The following is a 12812-nucleotide window of genomic DNA, read 5'->3' as shown; positions in this document are numbered from 1 at the left end:
GAACCGAACGAGGGGCGTGCAGCCTGTTCTCAGGAGAGAGAAGACTCGAAAAGTCTCGTGCTGGCTTCGTTTTCTTCCTGTATTCTTTGGAACTTCTTCTTCTTTTACCAGGCCGTTGGTAGTAACATTGGCGGTGGAAATGCGCTTTTTGTCTCTTGAAGGCTTAATAATTACTGTTATTAATACGTCTTATTGGTTTTACATAATTAGCCAGAACTTCCCCCTTCAAGCGATGCATTACATGTGACCGGTGTTATGCTTACTACTATTTATGCTTATAACTACAGTAGGATACAAGTTCATAAAACAGCAGTTGCTCACACTGGGCTGCGGACCGCGGCGTTCTGGAGTACTCCGCTGGCCAATCGCAAAAGTAAACAAAATGAGTTTTTTAATAGGCAGTTTTATCGCGGAAGCCTTCAATGCCTCATCGTTGTAAGCAGGAGTTGTCGACAGAAATGTCACGCTCTTCAATTGGTCGAAATTGTCGTGATATCACAGTGCGCGAATTTCAAACGGGGCCAATTGTTTTTTGCTAGTAACCATGGAACCAATTAAAGGGATCGTATAGTGATGCTCCAAGTAAGTGGGATTGAGTTTATGTAATAAGTCAATTACCCAGTTAACATAATTAACCTTTCTAGTCATGCCAGAAAGATAAATAAAACCGCGTAGGAAATTGGTCGAGTTGGGGAATCGAACCAGGGTTTCCGGAGTGGGAGTCTTGCACGCTAACCGTCGCTAATCGTGGGGCACTGGGTGCTACTTCAAGCTGCATTATGCAGCGTTTTGCTGAGTGTCCCCTTTTTCCACTGTAATGTGTGTCGAGAAATAAATTTTCAATTTCAAAAAACCACTCTGCCATGGCAGCATGATCGTTTGGAATGAATAAAGGTGCGTCTAGTGAATACGGTGTCTTCGTTCACTCCCATCTTCCTCCTTCCCTTTCGGCGAGGTTCAGGTGTTCACCGATATATGTGAGACAGATACATCTCCCTTCCTCAAAAACCAGTTTACCGACGAGAAAGGCGTAGAACCGAACGGGTGATGGCGTTCTGTGGACTCCCTGGCAGCGTTGCAAGACGCTGCCGCGTAAGAGGCGAACCTGAACATCTTAACCACACATCAGTGACACAAGCAGCAACAGCGCGCTTAAGGCTTTCGCCTCGGCGCACTTTAGGTCAACAAAGTGCCCCCCCTGAATTATTAGTTTCACGTACGTAGAGCGCTTACGAGTCACCAGTGCGCATGCGCATAACGGGAAGCGTCAGCGTGGGTCTCACGGACGTACGTGAGATTCGGATCTTTGCTTTGCGGTTTTCATGTTGCTTGCGTACGTGGCGTTGGGAAGATCGCGGCGCCCTGCCCGCCCGCTTCAGAGTGAATACAGCTTTGTCGCTAATCCCTCAACGTGGTATCGTGTTGTCAACTGTTGTATTTGCCTTCAGTTGGCCCGTTCTTGCTCTTTCATGAAGTTTAAGGTGAGTACTTGCTTTTGTTTTCCAGATAGAAGCCCGTTTCAGCAGCTCCTAAAACTGACGGAGAAGCGTTTTGTAGTCGTCATAGCAACAGAGGCCGAGGGTCTCGCGAGACCACGAGGGGCTCGAAACCCCGCGGGATATCGCGAGACCCTCGGCACAGTCATCGGGAAAAGCTAAACTGTGCGCGTTTCCGCTCCGTGCACACACGTTGTCAACACGAGTGGGACACCAGCGCGCCATCGCTTCTCGAAAAGCGATTATTCAGATATGCTGCGGGACGAGAGGGAACGCAATCCCTCGGAAGATAACATGCAGGGCAGTGGACTGAAATCGCTTGACGTTTGCCACAAGCAAGGGGGAAAGTATTTACCGCCTGCTCTGTGCGCGACCGCAAGTCTTGCTACAAGCGCACTGTGGCTTGACTTGGCTCGGCTCCAAGCAGCTCGACTAAACAAAATTAGTTTTGCTTATCTGTACTAGTCGGCGCGGCATAACATGCTAGCGCATTTTTAGTTCTAGGTAGATCTACACAGTTTGCGTCCCGTACGTGTAGCTAAAACTGTACGAAGCGACACGAGCGTACGCTGCGTAGACCGTTGACGTAGACTGCTGATGTTTACGTACGTGAAGGTTCTACCTTTGCCTCCTCTAGAAAGATGCCTGCCGTGTGCGACAAAAATTTTCTATTTTTGTCGCACTATTTTTGTCGCAATTTTCTAAAATCTATTTTTCCTCCTTTCCACTTGAGGTGATAGCTAGCGCTCCCTGCGGCGGCCGCTTGCACCACATGCGCGCATGCGCACACTGCCGCGCGGTCGCGGCGCGCGCGTTCCGTTTCTGTAGCAGACGACGTCTCTGCGGCAGACGACACCTTCCGCGCGTTTTCGCCTGTTTACGCAGACAAAAACATAAGCGCGCAGAGGGGAAGGAAATAAGTCGCAAATAAATTTACTTGGCTCTCTCATAGGTTATTTAAGCACGCTATGAACGACGTTGGAATCTTTTGTGAAAAGTACGGCGGCGGACTTATTAGCAGAAGAGCTGTTTAACACGTCTGATGACTGCTGCCGCTCGCTGCTCGCACCTGTTTCTGTCTTTTGGTACATCAGAAGCAGTTTTGTGCATTGTGCGTTTTGGAAAGAGTTCGGTATTGTAAAGTGCGATGCTCTATTGTTGCGTCCCACGCTGCACCTCAAGCGAACGAAGGAAGGAGCCCGGAGTCTCACTACACGAGCTAGCATCCGACAGCGCCACGCGGGAGCAATGGATAGGAGTAATAGCACGAAACGACTGGGTGCCAACATCTGATTACGCTGTTGTGTGCAGCCTGTACTTCCAACCATCTGTTTTCCGAGACGACTACAAGCGATGTCTACAGAAGCCAGGTGCAGGGCCTAGTGTATTCATTTCTAGAACGCCGGGCCTGGAGAAGTCCGCCGTTCCGGAGAAACCAGGTGGAGGAGCAGAAAAACGTAAGCGCGAGCTTTCGCCAAGTGTGCCTTGCGTGTTAGATGAGCGTGAGGATGAGCAAGGCAACAATGCGATTGCAGAACACAAGGCAGCCCCTCCAGTTGAACTACCCGGTGAGCTATCGACATCATCAAATGCTGGTGCGCCAACCAACGGGCAATATACAGATGGTAGAAGCAGCGCACTTCACATTGAGCGTGATGTGAATGCACCGAGTGGCGCATCGCATGAACCTCTGCTACATGGCGAAGAAACGGTCACAGCTGTGAGGAACAAGAAACGAAAAACCAAAGCCCACGCTAAGAGGTCATTTCAAACACAAACAGCACCAACACCCTCTTCGAGTTTTTTTCTTCCAGCGCAAACGGTGGCGACGAAAAGAACACGCCCTGAGAGCGAAAACTGCCAGACTGAGCAGAACAGTGGACGCGTACAAGCAAGAGCTTCTGAAACTGAAGAAAAGCTGCTTGGTCAGTGCATTTTTTGAAGTTGTCGCCGATGCAGAAGACGGTAGTGCCAAAGCAGTGCTACTTCGAGACCAAGTGAAGAATTAAAAAAAGAAGAAACTGCAGGGGTCTGAAACCACAATCAGACAGTGTATCGCTATTCGACACCTATCGGCAAAGACTTAGGAACATATCAGGTCCGAGGGACTCCTCCGACTACCATGTAGAAGCACTCTACAGAAATATATTGGAACAGTCGCTGGAGAAGTTGGGTTTAACAGCCTCGACGCTGCCGCCTGGAAGCAGAACTAGCAATTCTGGACACGCTTCAGTCGAAAGTGTGCGGTCTTGTAGTAGACGAGATGAGGATTGGGGAGAAGCTGATCTATAACAAGCAAAGAGATGCATTTGTAGGAGATGTCGACATGGGCGCTGAAGTTCAAGATATTTGTCCCAGCTCAGAAGACGAGGTCCTAGCGAACTCCCTTTTGAACTTTTTCCTGTGTGGCCTTCACGCAAGGTTTACGATTCCCGTGGGGTATTTTTTTTACCAGAGGCTATACAGGAGAACAACTGGCCGTAATTATACGCCACGAGCTCTAGAAGACGGCCGATGTAGGATTCGACATCGTCCGGCTGGTGACCGACAACCGCAAGGTGAATGTCGCGGCAGTGGATATTCTGTGTGGAGGCATGGCGAACATACAGACATTGCACCCTGCCGATCCCTCTACGGAGCTTTTTATTTGCTTTGACCAAAGTCCCATCATAAAAAAATGCGACGTTACAGTTCCTTGCGAAGGACTTCGGCAAAACAAAACACGTCACATCAAGGTATGTCAGAAGTCTCTACAAAATGCAGAAGACTAGACAGTGAAGCCAGTTAGGTTCTTGACCCGCAAGCACGTGTATCCATCTAACTTAGAAAAAATGAATGTGAGATCAGCGGTTCAGTTGTTTTCAGTTCCTGTATCTGCCGCGCTTAGCTACCTCAAAGATCAGGCCGGCCATACAAGTGATCTGGACTTTGCTTCAGCAGGACCAACAATTGAATTCATGCACATTATACAGAAGTGGTTCACACTAATGGACGTCAGCAATCGCCAACAACACATCCACTGCAATAACGCTGACGCCCGTCAGTGAACGGACGCAGATGACCCAAGATTAGAATGGCTTGAGGTTTATTTCCTTGCTTACGTAGGAGACCTGAGGAACGAAAGCCCGGCTGGAAGCTTTTTAAGCAAGGAGACTTACTACGCTCTTGTCTTTGCGACCACGTCAAATATGAGGTGCATTCGTCACTTACTGACCTTGGAGTTCCGCTTCGTGCTCACACGTACAATGTCGAGGGACCCGGTAGAGCCTATGTTTGGCTTCTTGCGCCGAAGTTCTGGTACTAACGACATCCTTGATGTGAAGAGCGGGATATCCGGACTTGAAAAAACGCTAAAGACCGGCATTGTTGCTGCCTTCGACCAGAGTAACGTTCAGAGCTCGACATCATTCGTCGCAAGGCAGCTGCTTCCAACTCAACAGAGACCCACCATGCCTGCCACTGGTAACAAGTTTCTCGACCAGGCAGTGAACGACGTAAAAAATCACTGCAGAACATCGACACCGCGCATAACAGGTCCGGACGAAGCCAGCGTCGCTACGGTTGGAGGTTTCATTGTGAGGGTTGCAAGGGAAAACATGGCTTGCTCGAACTGCGTCGCACTGCTACAGGGTCACAAAGACACCACACCTCTCCTTGGCCTTATTGCCAAACAAGATCGAGGCGGGTTCTACTACCCTAGTCAGGAGCTCGTAAAACTGCTGATTGGTCTTCGAAATCTTGTAGACTACGTGCTTCCGCACAGAAAGCATTTCACAAAGCCTTTGAACGTTTGCGTCGAAAGAAGTGTGGCAGCGCTCATATAACTCAATGTTCTAAGCTGTGGCAACATAGACAGCGACCATCGCAAGGTTCTCCTGGAACTCAATATACAAAAGTTCATGAAGCCGCTGTTCACCAACTATGCAGCCAGCGCTACCGACAGGAATGCGGTTGTCAAGTTTCTTGACCGCAAGCCCATACTCCGCAAAGTGCTTAAATTGTAGGGAAGTTAAGCATACACCAAGCTCAAACGTTTTGCTTTCACTTTATCGTTGAGCCTGCCTGAAGTTTACCACTGTTTGCAGCAAAACTGGTTAGTTTATAGGGGTTTAACGTCCCAAAGCGACTTAGGCTATGAGAGACGCCGCGGTGAAGACCACCGGAAATTTCGACCACCTGGGGTTCTTTAACGTGCGCTGACATTGCACAGTACACGGGCCTCCAGAATTTCGCCTCCACTCCGTGAGACTCAAATCATGCTGCGTAAGCCACATGCAAGGACGAGAGTGTGTGGAAATATTTGCCGCGCGTTTCTTGTTACGTTACTTGTGAACGCTGACTACATGGAGTGCGACAACTGCGGTACGAGCAAAAAACTAAAATTTCATTGGAAGTGGAGAGAACACAACGGATGGGTCGCCGCGCTTTCCGAGCAGCGCCGCCGATGCCGCTACGATGCCGCTACTGGCTGCTACCGCCGGGACACCTCAACACCCCTGTTAGCTTGCCTACATTACGACCAGAATGAGGTGGCACATTACGAGACGGTTTATTAAGCTGGAGTGGTAAGGCTCCGAGCGAATACACACCTCTGGTGGCGTCGCGCGCTGCCGCCGCTGCTGTTTGCATGAGCCAGTGACTGCGGAGCTCGCCGCGCACTACCGGGTGTACGTACGAATGCGCCGACCTCGACGATTTTTGCGAGCGCAGGGGATGTTTCACTACGCTTGGATATAAACGCGATACACGCTGGTTTTAGTAGCGAGGAACGAGCGGACGACGTAATTTCGCCATAGCAGAATCACTGAGCGAAGGCACGAGATAGTCCAACTCCACCAATTGCAGCTGGTCGAAAGTCACTCATGTCGCGGACAACTTCCGAATGTTTCACAAATAAGAGCGAACAGCTTGTGCCGCTACACGAATAACAAACACCACGTCTTTCGGTTGGGCTGCCGCATGCGAACTGCAAAATCTAATTGACTATTTTCATGGCAACGTAAGGGACAAATGGGATATTCTGCCGTCTGCCGAAGTCCACTGCAGGGAGGTTGAGGCTTTCCTCGCGGCGAGTCATTTTCTCCGGTGCAAGTCCAGTGCACGCCACACCTCTGGCCGTGCGTGGCGACGGCTGAGCGGGGGCCGTTCGGACGTCGCCTCGATGGTTCCGCTCCATGAGCGTTTCGTGAAGCTCTAGTTCGTTAGCATCCGCGAGGAGACGTAGCTGCGGGCTCGGAGCATACCTCGTCTCCCATGAACATCATCGACCCGGATGCGGATCATGCACGCCTCCGCCTTTCCGCTTGGTCTCTCGTAAACTGCGACGGACCACCTATTCTTCTTGAAAGGCTCGCTGACATGGTCGTCGCCGCTGTATCAGCGCATAGGCTCGTCGGTGGCTCATCTTAAGGAAAGTAATATACAGCGCAAAAAAGAGGGACAGCAGAGAAGGCCAGTCCTGTTGTTTGTGTCTTCTCTGCTGTCGCTGTTTTTTGCCCTGTATATTTTTTCCTTAAGATCCGACATGCCTGTTGTCAGCGGTGTGAGGTCGAATAAAATGTTTTAATGATGAACATTCTATTTGCTCTGCTAGCGGGTATTGAAGAGCTAGTATAACATTTCTTAAGGATTACGTTCGGACAGGGGTTAATTCTGTACGGGCAGATGCGTGCTCTGACGGGTACGAGTTCTCGGTACCCAATAAGTATATCTGCGCTTCAGAGGTAGGTGCATAACCGCAGGTAGCGCAGTGCCTTGTCATTTGGTTCGTTTACCAAAAGACAGAGGTGAGAGACTGTGATACAGCTTATTTAGTGCGAAGCGAAGGCTCCGAGCGTACGTCACTTCGCCTATAGCTGCCGCAGTCACTTGCACGCAACGAACAGTAGTGAACACCGCGCTCAGCAGGGCGTGAAGACGCGAATGTTTGTCATTTGTGGGAGTCCGGAGACGTAAGAATGTGCGATCAAAGTTATTTTTGTAGCTCCTCGAAAGTAGCGAATATAGCGCTGCCGGAAAGTGCGCATAGTAAGCAACTTGACAGGCATACTTTGGACATGACTATAGCCAAGAGCCTACACCGACGTCCGCCGTTCCTTTAATGAGAAGCGACTGGGTCCGTCGGACGTATCTATAGACACTTCGTTGCAGGCTCAAGCCCACCTGGTCTCCGGCCCTTGCTCTAGTCAGAGTCAGCTGTCGTGCAGTCAGCCGCGTGACCTAGCTTCCACGCTCTGGATTGGTGTTCGCGATAGCGAGGAAGCCATGGCGCTGGTTTTCCCCTTCCTGTAGCATGCCGCAATGTATTTTTATTTCACTGTAGCTTAGTGAAATAAAAAATATTGAATTGGGGCCCGTCGCCGCATTCCAAGCACTCTTGGAGCTGATTCTTTCCCTTTTTCTCTCTCTGGAAGCGGGAAGTCGGCCTCACGTGAAGACAGAGACCATGGCCTGGCCAATAAAATGTGTAACATGCTCTCCAGCTGGGCACGGTATTCTCGTTTAGTTTTAAGACAAGGCTTCACAATTGCCGCTCGCTTGCTATGAACTGGCCTGTTTGTTTTTCTCAAGGAGAATGGTGTGTCTAAGTGACCAGGCTAGCAGGTGCATTTAGGTGGCATGAGAATGTGCCGAGTAGTGTGTTCGAAGAATTCGAAGTCGACCAGGACTTCTCTGAGGAGAGTTGTTCAAAGTTAAATGAATACCAGCTAGAGCAGTGCAGTTAACAAAAAGGAGAGATAATGGGATACGTTGCAAAGTAAATCTCGTGCCTGGCATTTTACCTGTAAAGCACGGACTATAGTGTAAAATATTTTCGTTTGCGCGATAGTTCGCTTATCATATCCTACCAAAAAAAGAAAATTGCGTTGCACCAAAATACAAATTTTCCCCTCAGCCTTTGAACACTCACGGTGTATACATTTGAAATGCACTATGTACAACCTATGAAGAGGTATAACGGACTAACGTTAATACGACGTGCATAAAAACACCAGCAGCTACAAGATACGGTCGAAATAGTGATAGTTCATATTCGATTGAATGTTGGGCAGAGCAAAAGAAGCATCTAAACTGAGTAGCTCGTGAAAAAGCACCACTCTGTTGCTTTTGATTTCAGCGGCACTGTTTATGAGTATCGCTCGGCCAACCGGTATTGCAAGAGAAAGACCATGCAGCGGAATGAAGCATCCCGTAGCGAACTGCATGTGAAGCAAAAGAATTCCGGAAGCACTCATGAATTCTGCGCTCTCTACCTTGGTGATTAGCGTCTAATCATCGCAAAATGTGGGGGCAGCGTTTATGGAGTTGATAACGTGTATTACATATTTTGCATCCACTTGTTTGCGTGCATCCTGACAGGTTACATAAGTTACTAGATGTGGAAACCTAAAACTGCTCTCTGCGGTAGAAAGGTTGTGACCTTGCGTATCGAGTGAAATAATTGGTTCTGTCATGGCTGGCAGCAATTCGCATTGGCTTTTTGCTACTCTGTGCTGTGTTCAGGTTTCTGGCTAATCGCGTCTCGACACTTTCATGCCTTGCTGTCTTCCCCCTATTGCCACGAACGAGTTTCTGTGCTGTACGTGTGTACGTCTGTCACCGCCGACAATGATCAGATGCTGTCATGCTCACACAGGTAAATAGTGACTCTGCAGAGCGGGCCACTTGGGCACGACAGTCGGCCGGGCATTCCAGTTTGTGCTGAACGTCAAAAGGATGATCAAGAAGGCAGTTAAGAGTTGCTTAAGAATTGCTCACAGGTACGGTGCATTTCGCGATAGTCGCGCAAGCGTGTTAAATTAAGCCTCACTAGCCTAACTGGGTAAACTGGGGTGCGTCTTATACACGGGTGCGTCTTATATAGGAACTTTTTCAGTGACAGCTTGCATATACGGCAGGTGCGTCCTATACAAGGGTGCGTCTTATACACCGGAAAATACGGTACACGTGGACTCTTTGCATTCGCCGATCGCTACCTGTCGCGCCGCTGGTGGCAGAGCAGCAAGCCGCCCCAAAGCTGGCTAAAAGGCATCCCATGCGCTGGTTGACTCCTCCTCTTTATGAAGGTGAGATAAAAAAGAAGGCTGGAGCCGGGACCTTTGATTCGACTTAATGGCGAAATTGACCACTCAGGACAATAACTCGGAGGTTCGATGAATGCTCAGAGCGTGCAGCTCGAGTTCCCATGGTAACAAAACTTGCTCAGAATCCTCTTGTGTTTAAATCAAGCTATTAGCCCTGTGTCCCTCTGCTTAACTCCACAAATTCTTCACCTGGCAAACCTCCAATGCAATCACCACCGACACACGTAAACCCGCTTCCTTGAGGCGTTGAACTCAAGCAAACGCGCCCGAGTTCACTCGGTGGGATAAGACGCGGAAGCGGATTTGGAATAGAAGATCAAGCAGTTTCGAGCTTAAACCCGCATTACCAAGAATTTCATTTAGGAAGAGGAGAAAATTTAACTTGTTTTATTAAGGGATATGTGTTAATTTTTTTACGTAGCGAAAACTTTAAAAAGGGGGACGCGTCATTGTGTAGCGAATTGTCAGCCGTTCTGCTGTTATTGATTACAATCACTCTCTCGGTTTTCGCGCTGTGCGGCGGTGGCTGCGTGCATTGAGTACCATCACTGGACACATGCGGGTATGGCAGCCAGTCAGTGCGGAAGCACTCGGCCTGAAAGCCCCTGAGGGATATGTCCCCGCAGTCGGCATCTGCAGCTCGCGTCCGTTCCTCTTTGAAGGGCGTGAACTCCGCGTTGAGGACCAACAGCTCTCGAAGGCACCGGTCCACGGCGATAATACTTGCAAAGCCATGGACCAAGGTTCGTTTAATTCTGAGGCGACCTTCCGGCTTCTTCGTGTTTAAGCAAGCGTGCGTATGTTTGCTCTCAGTGGACCTCATGGTTATAGAGACTTGTACACAGAGACTTAGTGACTTATCCTGCACCTGATCACAGGGTGCTCCCTGCGCACACGCCGTACCCCCGCCTGGCCGCGCCGCTTCCACTGCGCGTGCGCAGCCGGCGTCCTATAAACCGATATTCATGTACACTACAGTAGGTCTCAGCAAGAATAAAAACCTCTAATATTCAAGCACCGATACTGCTCTACTGCCTTACGGACCCCTTGCGAAGGTTTTCAATGTGCAAATCTATGCCCAGGTCAAGTTTCTTGTTCTGCTGTTTGACTCCTTTCAGCTTGAGCCGAAATTGCTATCACAGGCTGGTCTTGATGTGAGAGAATAAGAATATTGAGGAGTAATACGACTTAGAGATATAAACGGTGAGGTGCAGGGTTTATTGCTGGCTCTCAGACTGCACACGTAGTGCATTCGCTTTCCCATCTGCACTGTGCACCTTAAAGGGACTAAAAGAATTTATCGCTGCGAGAATTTTATGCACGAACGTTTTCATCTTGAGTGTTCATGGTGACGATCGGATGGTGGTTTGTCTCGGACTAATTCGCTCTCGTTTAGCGGGAGCCAGTTTAAGGTTGCATCGATGCTACTTCGCCGCCATTTCATCTCTTGGGCACCAGAGGTTTACCACGTCCTGCTGCGTCAGAGCGCCATGCGATACCACGAAGAGTCACAGGGGATGGGTTCTTTGTTCTGAGCGCTTAGTTAAAGGCGGTGCGGGAATAAGAGCGCCTAGCGTAAAGCTCACTAATAATGAAGGTTGGTCTCGTGGTAATTTTTCACTTTCATGAGAAGGCACAGGTTCGCAAGTTAGATTTTCGCACGTTATATCCCAAATGCAGGTACACAAAAACTGTATGCTTAATACTGAAGTAGGCCGGTCAAAATTAAAGGCACTCCCGCTCTTTCGGCAAATAATTGTAACAATCATCTTCGCACAGCAGTTCAACGATAAGAAGTGCTGCCTGCGGTCACGTCATCATGTTCACGCATAGAGGGTGTAGATAATTTACAATAACAGCTGCGCCACTAGCATCAGGAAGTGTCAACGTCGGTTGTGTATGCACACAGCATTCCGGTTTTCTTTAGTTTTAAGAAAAGACGTTGTATTTCTCTAATATGCGCAAGCACTTTGTTCTTTAAATAGGTCGGCATACTTCAGAGAATTATTCACTCCTCATTCAAGTGTATCAAATATTTGATTAATAATTAGGCAGTTGCGGCAGTCTTAAACCGAGTAAATCACAACTCTGTCCGCTAGCACTGCAAACAGCTTGCAACCGCAGTAACATTCTGCGTTTCTGCCCTATCGCTATGCTAAGATTTGTGTTACCGGTTTCAGCACGGAAAGTGACGATTTGAGATGGCCATGATCCTTTTGAGTCTGAGTCTACTACCTCCACTCCTCCTGAATGTCACGGGTGTCAGAGAATTCGCAAACAACGGTGCACGAAACACAAATCAGCATATTTGGCGCACCTCACAGAGCCAGAGCGTCTGGCATTGCTTGAGCCTATACTTTCCAATGTTCCCTCAATAACTCCTGCGGAGCTCAAAGCAGTGTGGTAGGCTCATGTTATGATGTCAGCGTATCATTCGTTGCATCGTTTATTTTTTGCTACGGCCACGTTTAGAAGAGACAAGTTGCTGGAAAGGCGTGCTTACCACTCGTGCCCTTGCCGAGCTGGGAACGGCAGACGAGCAGCGCGATCGAAGGCAGCGGGTCGGCGACGCAACCCACGTGGCGGTGACAGGCATCGCCGCCGGCTGATGTCCCACGATGTCCTGCGCAGAATGAAGCGTACAAAACATTGCTTTCCCACAATGATCTCGCATTCGCAGCAAACAGCATATGCTTGGTGGAGCCGGTGCGTAAACAATTTCTACCTTGTGAAACTTACCGCAGACACGGAGGTTATGGCAGTGCCCAGGTACTTCAACTGGTGGGCCACCATAAGCTCCAGGCAGAGATATGGCTGAATTCCTATAGGGGGTGTTCAAGACGAGTCCCAGCCGAACCTCGAGCGAGTACGGGATGACCGAACGATCTAGGCGAGCTTGTTGTTGTAGCCTGTGACAGGGAGGCACGTACCCACACTGGGGGATCGGCCAAGAATCGAGACGTAAAGGTTGGTATTCACCTGTACATAGTAAAGGCAAAATAAAAGCACACGGGAGAGCAACACCGGGGGAGTCTACCACGAGAAGGGCAGAGAGAGGGGAAAAAATAATAATCATAAGGAGTAATATATATATATATATATATGCCGGGTGTCCCAGCTAAATATAACCAAACTTTTAAAAAAGGCGAAGTGTCCTAGTCCAGTGAACCCACCTCAGGGTTGTTCATAGTCGCGTGGCCTAGTCTTTCGTATTTTTTTCGCTCTTCAAAGT

This window comes from Amblyomma mixtum, chromosome 3, assembly GCF_055824585.1.
Source record: "Amblyomma mixtum isolate Tamu chromosome 3, ASM5582458v1, whole genome shotgun sequence".
Classification (NCBI taxonomy): Eukaryota; Metazoa; Arthropoda; class Arachnida; order Ixodida; family Ixodidae; genus Amblyomma; species Amblyomma mixtum.
This window is presented reverse-complemented; position numbering follows the sequence as displayed.